This window comes from Coregonus lavaretus (assembly GCF_964263955.1).
Source record: "Coregonus lavaretus genome assembly, chromosome: 11".
Lineage (NCBI taxonomy): Eukaryota > Metazoa > Chordata > Actinopteri > Salmoniformes > Salmonidae > Coregonus > Coregonus lavaretus.
Genome location: NC_139998.1, coordinates 36,026,627 through 36,042,554, shown reverse-complemented (window position 1 = coordinate 36,042,554; position 15,928 = coordinate 36,026,627). Strand labels below are relative to the sequence as shown.

The 15,928-nt window shown below is 46.2% G+C and overlaps 1 pseudogene across 1 annotated transcript in view; it reads left to right on the top strand.

Moving 5' to 3' along the window:
• Positions 1–15,928, top strand: part of LOC311137531 (plasmanylethanolamine desaturase 1-like) — a 36,693-nt pseudogene continuing 20,765 nt past the window's right edge. Inside the window, exons 1-2 of the transcript in view lie at positions 1–18; positions 607–807. The product of the transcript in view is annotated as a plasmanylethanolamine desaturase 1-like (transcript). The remainder of the gene's footprint in view (positions 19–606; positions 808–15,928) is intronic.

Sequence of the window (15,928 nt, the reverse complement as noted above, 5' to 3'; positions counted from 1 at the left end):
ATGACTGTGATAGAAGGAGTCAGGAGCCGGAGGGTAATCACCGAATGCAGAGTTTATTCCGTCGTACACAAATAGCGCTGAATAGCGACAAGCGAAACAGGCACAGGGGAAAATCTACCCTGGCAATACAAGGTAATGGTAGCTCCAACAACAACAGGCACAGGGGAAATATCTACCCCGGCAATAATAAGGTACGAGTAGCTCCACCGAGCTACACTCCTCTCACAAATAAACAATCACCCACAAGGACAAGGGGGGCAGAGGGAACACTTATACACGGACTAATGAGGGGATAAGAACCAGGTGTGTGTGATTGACAAGACAAGACAAATGGAATGATGAATAATGGAGCGGCAGTGGCTAGTAAGCCGATGACGATGAACGCCGAAGCCTGCCCGAACAAGGAGGGGAGGCAGCCTCGGCAGAAGTCGTGACAATAGGTCTGTGTGTCAGAGGCGGTTCATCCTTATTGTAGTTCTGGGTTTTATTGGTTAGCTCCGGTGCGGAGAGCATCACTCCACCACACTGACATAAACATTCACTAGCAATCAAATAACTGTCTTCGTTTAAAAACAACAACAAAAAAACATGATTTATGCATTTTAGTTGAAACCCGGGGGAATGGAAGGGAGGATTGCGGTGGAAGTGGCAGTAGGCCTACTACTGTCAGAGAGAGAGATCCGTCATCGGTCTATGGAAGAAGAGGATCCTAATGGGAATGAGCACGGTGCGGCTGCCCACAGCACGACGCCTCACTGGGGACCGCAGCACGCCAGGGCCCGACAACTTGCCAAACTGTACTCCTGAGTGGCGCAGTGGTCTAAGGCACTGCATCGCAGTGCTAACTGTGCCACTAGAGATCCTGGTTCGAATCCAGGCTCTGTCGCCGCCGGCCGCGACCGGGAGACTCATGGGCGGCGCACAATTGGCCCAGCGTCGTCCAGGGTAGGGGAGGGAATGGCCGGCAGGGATGTAGCTCAGTTGATAGAACATGGCGTTTGCAATGCCAGGGTTGTGGGTTTGATTCCGACGGGGGGCCAGTATAAAAAAAATATATATATGTATTCACTAACTGTAAGTCGCTCTGGATAAGAGCGTCTGCTAAATGACTAAAATGTAAATGTAAATGTACTCTCCTGGTAAGACAATGAGCTGGGGAGTAGACACTAAACCTCACTAAGATTAGGACTGTCACCTAACCACGCGTGCCTAGCCACTGATGATGCACCAAAGCTGTAATAGGCTGTTTATATAGAGGGATGACATAAACACCTGTTATTGAACAGATGAAATAGCCTAGCCTATAACAATGTTTAAAAATTGGGTAAAAGGGTAAGACTTTTTTGTCATAGAAGGAATAGCCAGCCATTTTCCTGAGTGTGTTTGTCTAATGCCAGGCAACACACAAAGTATTTTAGACATATGCTGCTGCTACTGGCAAATATGATTAATTACTGTACTGTTTAAGTGTGTATAGAGGGATGGAGTGATGAGTGCATAGTTAATAAGTTAATGTAGTAATTAATGCAAGTTCTTCTTAATGGGGGATTGGAGATGGCCTTGCGTTTTCTTTGGGCCAGATGTGAAGCTGGTTCTCAGTTTATAACTCATCTCTTACTCTGCTTAGTAAAGAATTGTGAGACAGCATTACTGAGAGAGGGAAGTGGAAATCTATTAGTGTGTGATATTAGACCAACATTGGCCTGGAAGTAACACATAACCAAATCTCAGTACCCTACATCATCACAGGTGTTCACAAGAACATTGATTCCATTCCATGATCTCCTATAAAGGTCTCTGAGAGGTTACTAACTGTATCCATCTGTAGCATTAATGGACTGACATATCTCAGGGTAGACTGATGTTACCGTTACAGCACAGTGATGAAAGGGACATGATTTTGTAAAACCAGAGTTGCATGTTTGACTCTTTGAGTCTATGACTATGGATAACTATTCTGAGGATTGTCCATGCATTTGGGATCCAGAGATTATCCAAGTCACTAAATGTTTGGGTGGGTGAGTGAGCCATATACACAGTCTCCCAAATGGACATTCTCTCTTTTCCGCCTGACCTATCTGTCTATCTCCTCATTTGAATTCCATGCTGTCACAGTCACTAGCCCATTCAAGCTTAACATCCTTGTCATTTATCGCCCTCCAGGTTCCCTCGGAGAGTTCATCAATGAGCTTGACGCCTTGATAAGTTCCTTTCCTGAGGATGGCTCACCCCTCACAGTTCTGGGTGACTTTAACCTGCCGACGTCTGCCTTTGACTCATTTCTCTCTGCCTCGTTCTTTCCACTCCTTTCCTCTTTTGACCTCACCCTCTCACCGTCCCCCCCTACTCACAAGGCAGGCAATACGCTTGACCTCATCTTTACTAGATGCTGTTCTTCTACTAATCTCACTGCAACTCCCCTCCATGTCTCCGACCACTACTTTGTATCCTTTTCTCTCTCGCTCACCTCCAACACTACTCACTCTGCCCCTACTCAGATGGTAATGCGCCGTCACAACCTTCGCTCTCTCTCTCCCGCTACTCTCTCCTCTTCCAACCTATCATCTCTTCCCTCTGCTAAATCCTTCTCCCTCCGGTCTCCTGATTCTGCCTCCTCGACCCTCCTCTCCTCCCTTTCTGCATCTTTTGACTCTCTATGTCCCCTTCGGTCCTCCCCTCCTGCTCCGTGGCTTGACGACTCATTGCGAGCTCACAGAACAGGGCTCCGGGCAGCCGAGCGGAAATGGAGGAAAACTAGACTCCCTGCAGACCTGTCATCTTTTCACTCCCTCCTCTCTACTTTTTCTTCCTCTGTTTCTGCTGCTAAAGCCACTTTCTACCACTCTAAATTTCAAGCCTCTGCCTCTAACCCTAGGAAGATCTTTGCCACCTTCTCCTCCCTGCTGAATCCTCCTCCTCCTCCCCCTCACTCCTCCCTCTCTGTGGATCCCTCCGATGTCAACAACTACAGACCAGTATCCCTTCTTTATTTTCTCTCCAAAACTCTTGAGCGTGCCGTCTCTAGCCAACTCTCCTGCTATCTCTCTCAGAATGACCTTCTTGATCCTAACCAGTCAGGTTTCAAGACTGATCATTCAACTGAGACTGCTCTTCTCTGTGTCACGGAGGCTCTCTGCACTGCTAAAGCTAACTCTCTCTCCTCTGCTCTTATCCTTCTAGACCTATCTGCTGCCTTTGATACTCCTCTCCACCCTCTCTAAGTTGGGCATCTCCGGCGCTGCTCACTCTTGGATTGCGTCCTACCTGACAGGTCGCTCCTACCAGGTAGCGTGGTGAGAATCTGTCTCCGCACCACGTGCTCTCACCACTGGTGTCCCCCAGGGCTCAGTTCTAGGCCCTCTCCTATTCTCTCTATACACCAAGTCACTTGGCTCTGTCATATCCTCACATGGTCTCTCCTATCATTGCTACGCAGACGACACACAATTAATTTTCTCCTTTCCCCCTTCTGATAACCAGGTGGCGAATCGCATCTCTGCATGTCTGGCAGACATATCAGTGTGGATGTCGGTTCACCACCTCAAGCTGAACCTCGGCAAGACGGAGCTGCTCTTCCTCCCGGGGAAGGACTGCCCGCTCCATGATCTCGCCATCACGGTTGACAACTCCATTGTGTCCTCCTCCCAGAGTGCAAAGAACTTTGGCGTGACCCTGGACAACATCCTGTCGTTCTCTGCTAACATCAAAGCGGTGACCCAATCCTGCAGGTTCATACTCTACAACATTCGCAGAGTACGACCCTACCTTACACAGAAAGTGGCACAGGTCCTAATCCAGGCACTTGTCATCTCCCGTCTGGATTACTGCAACGCGCTGTTGGCTGGGCTCCCTGCCTGTGCCATTAAACCTCTGCAACTTTCCAGAACGCCGCAGCCCGTCTGGTGTTCAACCTTCCCAAGTTCTCTCACGTCACCCCGCTCCTCCGCACACTCCACTGGCTTCCAGTTGAAGCTCGCATCTACTACAAAACCATGGTGTTTGCCTACGGAGCTGTGAGGGGAACGGCACCTCCTTACCTTCAGGCTCTGATTAGACCATACACCCAAACGAGGGCACTACGTTCATCCACCTCTGGCCTGCTAGCTCCCCTCCCTCTACGGAAGCACAGTTCCCGCTCAGCCCAGTCAAAGCTATTCGCTGCTCTGGCACCCCAATGGTGGAACAAGCTCCCCCACGATGCCAGGACAGCGGAGTCACTGACCACCTTCCGGAGACACTTGAAACCCTACCTCTTTAAGGAATACCTGGAATAGTATTATAGTAATCCTTCTACCCCCCCTTTACTACCACTGTCTTTTGTCTAAACTAACACCTGACTTATTTCACCTGCTAGCACTGACTTGTTTAAAGAAATGTACTTATTGTGATCGATATGTAGTTGTCCCTGATTGCACTGACTTTGCTCACAGCTGCTTGTTTGAAGAAGTGTACTTACTGTGATCAAGATGTGGTTGTCCCACTGGCTATCCTAAGTTGAATGCACCAATTTGTAAGTCGCTCTGGATAAGAGCGTCTGCTAAATGACTTAAATGTAAAATGTAAAATATACAGTGTTCCAGAGAGACACAGAGTGAGAGAGAGACTGGGACAGTAGTAGTAGGAGGAGAGGTATGTCAGGGGTTCATGGTCCATGGCAGCAGACCTAGCAGGCATGTGTTGAGGTGTAGGCGAAGAGTGGTTAGAATGAGAGGGCTGTGTTTGTGGACATGTTGAGGCTTAGCTACAGGACGGGATTGATGAGGCTTTGGTCGGCTCAATGGAGGCTAAGGCTCATTACAGCAAGCCCAGGACAGGCAAACAGCTGGACGTATCTATCTGCCATATGTCTGTTTGTCATGCATGGCTGACTGCTCTTTGTGCTTTTTATCCCACTTTATGGATTCTCCAGTAAGTAACAGGATTTTTGTATACTTTCTGTTTTCCTGATTACTGCCTTCAATCGTATGTGTGTGTGTGTTCTCACATTATTCCTGGTCATTTCCATGTAAAAGGACCAATGAGCACCAACATGTGAAGTTCATAGGAACATGTCAAATTGTGTGTCAAATGAAAACTAAGAGTCTATATACTTTTTTAAATTTTTCAACAATTTTCCATCCTGAAAAATAGACCTATCAATTAGTTATAGTGTTTTTACTGATATCACATTTATTGATTAATTATTTAGTGATTCAAAATCCCGTCAGAACCCACAGTTGGGTTCACACGTTTGGACAGTACAGTAAAGAAAAGTGTATAGTTCAGTACAGTACTGTACAGTAGAGTTCAGTACAGTACACAGTAGAGCACACTAGAGTAAATTTTTTTGTTTGTTTGTTTGTACTTTTTACCCCCAATTGGTAGTTACAGTCTTGTCCCATCGCTGCGACTCCCATGCGGACTCGGGAGAGGCGAAGGTCGAGAGACATGCATCCTCCAAAACACGACCCCACCAAGCTGCACTGCTTCTTGACACACTGCTCGCGTAACCCGGAAGCCAGCCGCACCAATGTGTCGGAGGAAACACCATACAGCTGGCGACCGAAGCTAGCGTGCATGTGCCCGGCCGCCACAAGGAGTCGCTAGAGCACGGTGTGACAAGGACATTCCAGCCTGCCAAACCCTCTCCTAACCCGGACGACGCTGGGCCAATTGTGCACCGTCTCATGAGTCTCCTGGTCGCGGCTGCCTGCGACACAGCACGGGATCGGACCCGGATCTGTAGTGACGCCTCTAGCACTGATCAGTGCCTTAGAGCGCCACTCGGGAGGCCCGGAAGAGCACACTAGAGTTGAGTAAACTATAATGTACTGTATTCTACTCTACTGTACTGCACTATACTCTACTGTACTGAAATGTACTGTACTGTACTGAACTCTACTCTACTGTACTGTACTGAATTCTGCTCTAGTGTACTCTACTGCACTGAACTCTACTCTACTATACTGAACTCTACTCTACTGTACTCTACTGTACTGTACTGTACTGAACTCTACTCTACTGTACTCTACTGAGCTCTACTGTGCTGTAATTTGATGTCCAAACTTGAGAAACATAGACGTCTATGATTGGTTCAGATTTGGTCCGGACCAACTACATTTGGTCTTGTTTGGGGGCAGAGCTCCCATAACAGTGTAAGCCCTGTCTAAATCTGGGTTTGGGGGATGCCAGGAGAACGCTACCTGCCTGATTGCATAGTGCCAAATGTAAAGTTTGGTGGAGGAGGAATAATGGTATGGGCTGTTTTTCATGGTTCGGGCTAGGCCCCTTAGTTCCAGTGAAGGGAAATCTTAACGCTACAGCATACAATTACATTCTAGACGATTCTGTGCTTCCAACTTTGTGGCAACAGTTTGGGGAAGGCCCTTTCCTGTTTCAGCATGACAATGCCCCCATGCACTAAGTGAGGCCCATACAGAAATGGTTTGTCAAGATCGGTGTGGAAGAACTTGACTGGCCAGCACAGAGCCCTGACCTCAACCCCATCGAACACCTTTGGGATGAATTGGAACACCGACTGCGAGCCAGGCCTAATCGCCCAACATCAGTGCTCGACTTCACTAATGCTCTTGTGGCTGAATGGAAGCAAGTCCCCGCAGCAATGTTCCAACATCTACTGGAAAGCCTTCCCAGAAGAGTGTAGGCTGTTATAGCAGCAAAGGGGGACCAACTCCATATTAATACCCATGATTTTGGAATGAGATGTTGGACGAGCAGGTGTCCACCTACTTTTGGTCATGTAGTGTATATCTGAGCGATATAAGAAAGTTCAGGAGACATTTAATTACATTTTTTACAATATACTGAACAAAAATATAAACGCAACATGCAACAATTTCAAAGATTTGACTGAGTTACAGTTCATATCTGAAAATCAGTCAATTGAAATAAATTCATTAGGCCCTAATCTATGGGTTTCACATGACTGGGAATACAGATATGCATCTGTTAGTCACAGATACCTTAAAAAATGTGGGCCTCACAATGGGCCTCAGGATCTTGTCACTGTATTTCTGTGCATTCAAATTGCCATCGATAAAATGTGTTCGTTGCCGGTAGCATATGCCTGCCCATACCATAACCCCACAGCCACCATGGGGCACTCTGTTCACAACGTTGACATCAGCAAACTGCTCGCCCACAAAACGCCATACACATGGTCTGCGGTTGTAATTCTCTAAAACGCCGTTGGAGGTGGCTTATGGAAGAGAAATTAACATTCAGTTATCTGGTAACAGCTCTGGTGGACATTCCTGCAGTCAGCATTCCAATTACACACTCCCTCAAAACTTCAGACATCTGTGGCATTGTGTTGTGTGACAAAACTGCACATTTTAGAGTGGCCTTTTATTGTCCCCAGCACAAGGTGCACCTGTGTAATGATCATGCTTTTTAATCAGCTTCTTGATATGCCACAGCTGTCAGGTGGATGGATTATCTTGGCAATGGAGAAATGCTCACTAAACGGGATGTAAACAAATGTGTGCACAACATCTGAGAGAAATAAGCTTCTTGTGTTTATGGAACATTTCTGGGATCTTTCATTTCAGCTCATGAAACATGGGACCAACACTTTACATGTTGCGTTTATATTTTTGTTCAGTGAATTTAACCCCTTATTTTTGACACTAAACAGTCTCCATATATACTTCCATACAGTTTTTCAACTGGTAGCCCAAACTGAAGTTGGCAGATCGGCTGTACTGACTTCAGACGAGTCCCAAGAGGCTTGTGGGGGTCGTAGAGCGAAACGGAGAACACCATCGTGTTCGTGAGAGTCACATCTCATATTAGTTTGTCAGCCAAACCGTTCGAACGCTACAGAATATTTTGTGAGAAGACCGATTTTCGGGATGGCTCATGTTCTGACAAACACCGCTCTAGCTCTGTCACTTTTCACCACAGATGCGGAAATGTGACATCGACTGATGCGGTGGATTGAGATGCATCCAATGCAAAAAAACAGATATCTATAGCTTAAACGGACACATTTTGTATGGTGAATTTTTATTATGCTAATTAGATTTCCGCAGGGGTGCGGACATCGACTCTAGGGGGTTAAAATAATAGCCAGTGTGTAGAATAATACCCAAATATGCAAAGGAGGATTTTGCATATTTCTACCTTTTTGTACCTATTTAGGATACATCACCATGAAGAGAATGACTTTCATATCCACAATTATGCATTTCTGTGTAGTACAGATCAGGGACCCATGATGAAATTCTGTTACCGCAATTCTGTTATCGGGTGTAAATCCACTTCACTTACTGTAGTTCAATAACCAAAATATATTTTTTCAAAGTCAATGTGTCATGTCATAGCTGGACACATCGTTGAATCTTAATTCGGAGCAGATATTTAACAGAGTTTTTGAAAAACGTGGACACAAAAAACATAGAGTTGTACGGTTTGTTAAACTTTGAAATCAATGTTTTTTGTTTGGCATACATTTTAAGTGAAAATTGCCCTCCTCAAGACCTATTTTCCCTGGCTGTAAGTGATCTAGACTGTGATAGTAATATTTTCCCTTGTCCACGTCTCAGGCCTGTTCCTATGACTCACTTATTCAACATCTTCCATTTATAGATACTAAAGGTGTGGTTACCATCAGATAGACTGATCAACTAGCCACTGCACATAGTTCACACAGAGTAGGTTAGATAGAAGGCTGCTCTGCAGTTACACAATGGATTTAGTCAGGTTCACATGATTAACTCAATGAGTCCCACCATAACAGTGGTGGGTTTTGGACTTCTAACCCCTTTTAAACATAGTGTGTTTGAGCTACAGACTTCTGGGTTGTACCATTGGATTTGTCTATTTCTTCTGCATCAGTAGATTAGTCTGTGTGATTAACTGGGGCTGAGCTAGAGTAGTGTTTGTGAGACAAGGGTGGACCCCGAAGGGCCGGGGCCAGGTCTTTTGAACAAAAAGCAACAGACTATTAAAAGCTATCTATAAAAAGCTGAGACTCCCATGAATACACACATAAAGCTAGCTAGCTAGCTAGCGGGTAGCTACTGGTAACTATTAGCAACTGTGGATAGTTGTTTCCTATGTTATTTCACGCTTAAGAGTACCTGTAATTATGCCAGCTAGCTACCTACCATTCAGCTGTTTTTCTAACCTCATTATCTGAAGCGTTAACGTTAGGTAGTTAGTAGCTACTGTACTCGAAATGTAGCTAGCTTGTTGCTACCTGGATGGCTAATTAAACAATAGCTGGAACGACCTAGCTGTAATATTTGGAGACTCTTTCTCTCCGTTGGGACAGACGTGAACTGGCTGAATCGATTCAGTGGCTAGCTTTGCACTTAACTGGCTAACAGTAGCTACTAAGGGTAAGTTATAACCTACATTTATTTTTGTTTTGTTTTTACATACTGGTAACCAGAGTCGTTCAAGGGAATTCGAGACATGGGTGACTAGTTAACGTTAGCTTGGCTCTCTGCCGTGGGAGGAGGGGTTGGTTCGTTGGCAGAGCGCAATGGCTAGCTAGTATGCTAACTATTCTAGCTAACTAACTGGCTGAATAAGTTGACGAAGTACTCACTCAAACTGTCAAAACTCACCCAAAACTTTACACAACGTTAGACACGGACACAAATTATCTGTTTGGTGTGTTAACACACTGGTGGTTTGTTGTAACCGAGTATTGGTGCTAAACTGTGTTATTGGAGGCTGGCATGCTAGTTGGCTATGGCGTCATAGGATTTGGTGCCCTGGACAGTTTTCACGGAAGAATACTGTAACAAGTTAGAGTCTATTCCTAGAAAAAATTGAACCACTATAGTTTACAACAATTATAATTTCTAAAGTGGAAGTTGGGAGAGTTATATTTGAGTGTTTCAGTGAAACGTAAGTGAGGGAGGCCCCGCTCTCTTGCTTTCCCAGATGTTTAGTTCATTTCATTCCGATCTCCTTTGCATTATTGTAGCCTTTTTCTGTAGCCTGTCAACTATGCCTCTGTCTATCCCTGTTCTCTCCTCTCTGCACAGGCCATACAAACACTTCACACCGCGTGGCTGCTGCCACTCTAATCTGGTGGTCCCTGCGCGCATGACCCATGTGGAGTTCCAGGTCTCCGGCAGCCTCTGGAACTGCCGTTCTGCGGCCAACAAGGCAGAGTTCATTTGAGCCTATGCTACCCTCCAGTCCCTCAACTTCTTGGCGCTGACGGAAACATGGATTAGCACAGAAAACACTGCTACTTCTACTGCTCTTTCCTCGTCTGACCATGTATTCTCGCATACACTGAGAGCATCTGGTCAGCGCGGCGGTAGCACAGGAATCCTCATCCCTCCCAAGTCGACATTCTCTCTTTTTCCCCTGACCCATCTGTCTATCTCCTCATTTGAATTCCTTGCTGTCACAGTCACTAGCCCATTCAAGCTTAACATCCTTGTCATTTATCGCCCTCCAGGTTCCCTTGGAGAGTTCATCAATGAGCTTGACGCCTTGATAAGTTCCTTTCCTGAGGATGACTCACCCCTCACAGTTCTGGGTGACTTTAACCTCCCTACGTCTGCCTTTGACTAATTTCTCTCTGCCTCCTTCTTTCTACTCCTTTCCTCTTTTGACCTCACCCTCTCACCGTCCCCCCCTACTCACAAGGCAGGCAATACGCTTGACCTCATCTTTACTAGATGCTGTTCTTCTACTAATCTCAGGTCAACTCCCCTCCAAGTCTCCGACCACTACTTTGTATCCTTTTCTCTCTCGCTCTCCTCCAACACTACTCACTCTGCCCCTACTCAGATGGTAATGTGCCGTCACAATCTTCGCTCTCTCTCTCCCGCTACTCTCTCCTCTTCCATCCTATCATCTCTTCCCTCTGCTAAATCCTTCTCCCTCCGATCTCCTGATTCTGCCTCCTCAACCCTCCTCTCCTCCCTTTCTGCATCCTTTGACTCTCTATGTCCCCTATCCTCCCGGCCGGCTCAGTCCTCCCCTCCTGTTCCGTGGCTTGACGACTCATTGCGAGCTCACAGAAGAGGGCTCCGGGCAGCTGAGCGGAAATGGAGGAAAACTAGACTCCCTGCGGACCTGTCATCTTTTCACTCCCTCCTCTCTACATTCTCTTCCTCTGTTTCTGCTGCTAAAGCCACTTTCTACCACTCTAAATTTCAAGCCTCTGCCTCTAACCCTAGGAAGCTCTTTGCCACCTTCTCCTACCTGCTGAATCCTCCTCCTCCTCCTCCCCCCCCCCCCCCTCCTCCCTCTCTGTGGATGACTTCGTCAACCATTTTGAAAGGAAGGTTGACGACATCCAATCCTCATTTATTAAGTCAAATGACATCGCTGGTCCTGCTCACACTGCCCTACCCTATGCTTTGACTTCTTTCTCCCCTCTCTCTCCAGATGAAATCTTGCGACTTGTGACGGCCGGCCGCCCAACAACCTGCCCGCTTGACCCTATCCCCTCCTCTCTTCTCTAGACCATTTCCAGAGATCTTCTCCCTTACCTCACCTCGCTCATCAACTCATCCTTGACCGCTGGCCATGTCCCTTCCGTCTTCAAGAGAGCGAGAGTTGCTCCCCTCCTCAAAAAACCTTGTCATTCTCCGCTAACATCAAAGCGATGACCCGATCCTGCAGGTTCATGCTCTACAACATTTGCAGAGTACGACCCTACCTTACATAGAAAGTGGCACAGGTCCTAATCCAGGCACTTGTCATCTCCCGTCTGGATTACTGCAGCTCACTGTTGGCTGGGCTCCCTGCCTCTGCCATTAAACCCCTACAATTTATCCAGAACGCTGCAGCCCGTCTGGTGTTCAAACCTTCCCAAGTTCTCTCACGTCACCCTGCTCCTCCGCACACTCCACTGGCTTCCAGTTGAGGCTCGCATCTACTACAAGACCATGGTGCTTGCCTACGGAGCTGTGAGGGGAACAGCACCTCCTTACCTTCAGGCTCTGATCAGACCCTACACCCAAACGAGGGCACTACGTTCATCCACCTCTGGCCTGCTAGCTCCCCTACCTCTACGGAAGCACAGTTCCCGCTCAGCCCAGTCAAAGCTATTCGCTGCTCTGGCACCCCAATGGTGGAACAAGCTCCCCCACGACGCCAGGACAGCAGAGTCACTGACCACCTTCCGGAGACACTTGAAACCCTACCTCTTTAAGGAATATCTGGAATAGTATAAAGTAATCCTTCTTCCCCCACCCCCCATAAAAAAATTATTTTAAAAAAGGTGGTTGTCCCACTGGCTATCATAAGTTGAATGCACCAATTTGTAAGTCGCTCTGGATAAGAGCATCTGCTAAATTATGTAAATGTAAATATAACATGTTTTGCTCTATGACGCTCACAAGTCACACAAGAGTCGTTAGAAGGTAAGGGGTTCTTCTACATAGAAGATCATAGGAAAGATCATAATACTGTAATAAGCTCACAGTTACTGTCACAAACTCCAAACTCCACACAGTTGTCACTGACTAGTTGGATATTCATTTCCCAGTGAGCAAACAATTTCTGTACTTACAGCATTCATATAAATTCATTTTCATCAGGTTTTTGCTTTGCGGACCTTATTTCCTTATTGACATTTGTCAATAAAACTCATAAATGCAACTGTTTATGTCAAATTGTGTTCTACTTGTAGCCCTGGTTGCCCTGAAAAGAAAATGGTAAAACACTTAATTGTGAGGCTAAATATAAGGGCTGGACATGCAGATAAATGAAAGCCAGATAAATGAAAAGCAGATTTTTGCTGGGGTCTCGGGACTGATAGGGTTAAGACTTAGGACAGCTGTTGGTCGTTCTGTGATTACTAACACAGCCACTCTCATGAGTGGGTATTACCATGTTTTTATTGAGTCATCCACTCATGTATATTGTGTATATTTAGTGCTCACTTATCCACTGCATACTGTAATTGTGTATTTGAATGTCAAACAGACACTCAATACATTGAACTTCAGACAAAAGTATTGTTTTTTGTATACCTACCTATTCTTATCTCTTACACGTTTTAGTGTTTGTTAGATAGACACATTAAGTAGAGTAACCATGAGGGTCTCTGGTTCGGTGTCCTATCTATCATGTAGCTATCACTGAACTGACCTTCTGTAAAGGTGAGTAAATCTCATATCAGCTTACTGTCCTGTAGGACAGCTTGTCATCATGCAGTTGATCTGGCCCGAGCCAGTGAAGAAAAGTAGTCTTATGGTCAACAGACCATTTTCATAACAAGTCTGGTCTTGACTTTGTTACCAAAACAACATCAAAAATGTCTCTCATCAAGGATTTATGAAGGTGACATGAGGTGACTTGGATTTCATAAAGATAAAATACAAGAGCTCTTGCTACAGTAGCGAAGAGCTCTATTAGAGAAGCACGTGCACACTTATTATGAACTTTTATAAAAAAATACTCTCACTTAAAATGTATAGACAGCTGTGAGACTGAGAAAAAGAGAGGTAGAGTAGTATAGAGCTGTGGAGGGTGAGGACAGAGAGTGTGTTATCCAGTGCCTCTCCACAGGCTTGCACAGGGCCATGGGTTTGTGTTGCAGCTCAGGAGTCAGAACTCACAGGCTGCTCTACAGCATTACACCTGACACAGCCTGCCCACGTCAGTCTGACTGAAACTAGCACCCTGCCAACCTGACACACAGAACCTTACACTAGCCCAACCCAGCCCAGGAACACAGAACCTTACACTAGCCCAACCCAACCCAGGAACACAGAACCTTACACTAGCCCAACCCAGCCCAGCCAGCATTACAGAACCTTACACTCAAACACCAGCCCAGCCCAGAAACACATAATTTTCTACTGATCTAGCCCAGCCCAGTGACACAGAACCTTACAATGGCCTAGCACACCTCCATAGCAACACATAATTTAACACTGTCCTACCACAGCCCAGTTCAGTCCAGCAACACAGAACCTTACCCAGCCCAGCCATGTGGAACCGCAGACTGAATGAGGCATAGCCCACTAGCCTAGTACTGCCCCCTGTCTGTGAGCAGAGCTCATCCACACCCAGAGTTCCTCCCTCCACCTCCATCACCTCCAATAGAGAGGTGAACCTGCTGTACTCTGGCAGAGCTGCTGAATTATTGAAGCCCCTCATCAGACCCACTCTGCCAGGCTGACCCCACCCCAGGGGTCGAAGGGCTCTGGACTCCTGACCCCAGGGTCATGAAAGCGGATTTCAGTGTGCTGGCCGTGACTCACCCGAACTCTGGGTCTGACCCAGGTCGACCTGGGCCAGCCCGGGCCTGTGGACCAACGGTTTCAGGCAGACGGAAGAATACAGAAGACTTGAATTAAACAAGAGCAGGCCATTTATTAGAGGCTGTGTGCTACTGTAAACCTGACTGCACACGCCTTCCTGCATGTGCGCTGGCTGCTGTAAAAGCCAAGTGGAGTTGTGGTGGGAGAGATAGAGAGAGGCCGAGAGACAGGAATATATACATATATATATATATATATATATATATATATATATATATATAAAGAGAGAGAGAGAGAGAGAGAGAGAGAGAGAGAGAGAGAGAGAGAGAGAGAGAGAGAGAGAGAGAGAGAGAGAGAGAGAGAGAGAGAGAGAGAGAGAGAGAGAGAGAGAGAGAGAGAGAGAGAGAGAGAGAAAGGACGATAAGAAATAGGCTACCTGCCATTGCCCCTGCTGAGCTCCTCAATTATACACCCACCAGGGCAGCTAAATACATTAGGCTGAATGCACAGTCGCAAACACACACACATACATACACACAGGTTCTGCCAAATACATTAGGGCAAAACCTGTTATTAATATTTGATAGAACTCTCCTTCGGTCCTCTGTATCGTCTGGTGACTTTGCTATAGTGAGGATGGAGGCAGTGGGAAACTGGTCTAATTACTGTTATTAAATAGAATATTTCCCTCCCCAGGAGTAACTCAATCAGTATGCAGCTGAACTTGGAAATGGGTTGGGAATGTTAGAATTGTTAAAGCTCCGTCTACTCAGATAACTCATAGAATTGAGTTAATGTAAATGCAGTCTTAAATACCTTCTTTATAGAGCTCATTATTCAAGTGAGGAGCAATAGAGAATTATAGAGAATTATTTTCAAATTCCTCTCATCCAGAGCCAAACGTTCAGAAATTAGTATAGAGCACACTTTCCATTTAGCAATATTTATATGTGTTCATGCATCCGTGTGTGGATTGTGTGTGTGCTGTGTGTGTGTCTGTACTGTGTGTGTGCGTGTGTGTGTCTGTACTGTGTGTGTGCGTGTGTACTGTGTGTGTGTGTCCTGTGTGTGTGTGTGTGTGTGTCCTGTGTGTGTGTCTGTACTGTGTGTGTGCGTGTGTACTGTGTGTGTGTGTGTCCTGTGTGTGTGTGTGTGTGTGTGTCCTGTGTGTGTGTGTGTGTGTGTACTGTGTGTGTGTGTTTGTGCATGTGTACTGTATGTGTGTGTGTGTGTTACACTGTATTGTATCTTTCGGGCACCCTACTCATCTGCGGCCCTCATCTGGGTCTGTCGACATCCCCCACACACCACGGGATCTGTTCATCCTCCTTTCTCTCCATGTCCATGGGGGAAAGAGGATGGAGCATGGAGCCAGGCCTAGATACCACTCACTTGGGCCGTGTGTATGTGTATGTGCGTGTGCACGTGTATGTTCGTTCATTGGTGTTTGTTTCATTCATTGGTTTTCATTCCATTGTGTTGGTGTGCAGTCATTGAATCTGTCTCATTTGTCACATTCATTTCTTTGTTGCAGTTCTGTCCATGGGGTAATGTATGTATTAAGTTTGTCTGGCAGGATTGGATTCTCTGTTTGGTGCTTAGTGTGTGTATGTGGTGTGTGTGTGTGTGTGTGTTGTGTGTCCCAGGATGAGATGTCCACTGAGAACAGATGAAAGGAATGAGGCCTGTGACTGATCTGTTCGTCCTGATCAGGGGAATTCTACCTCACTCTTTTT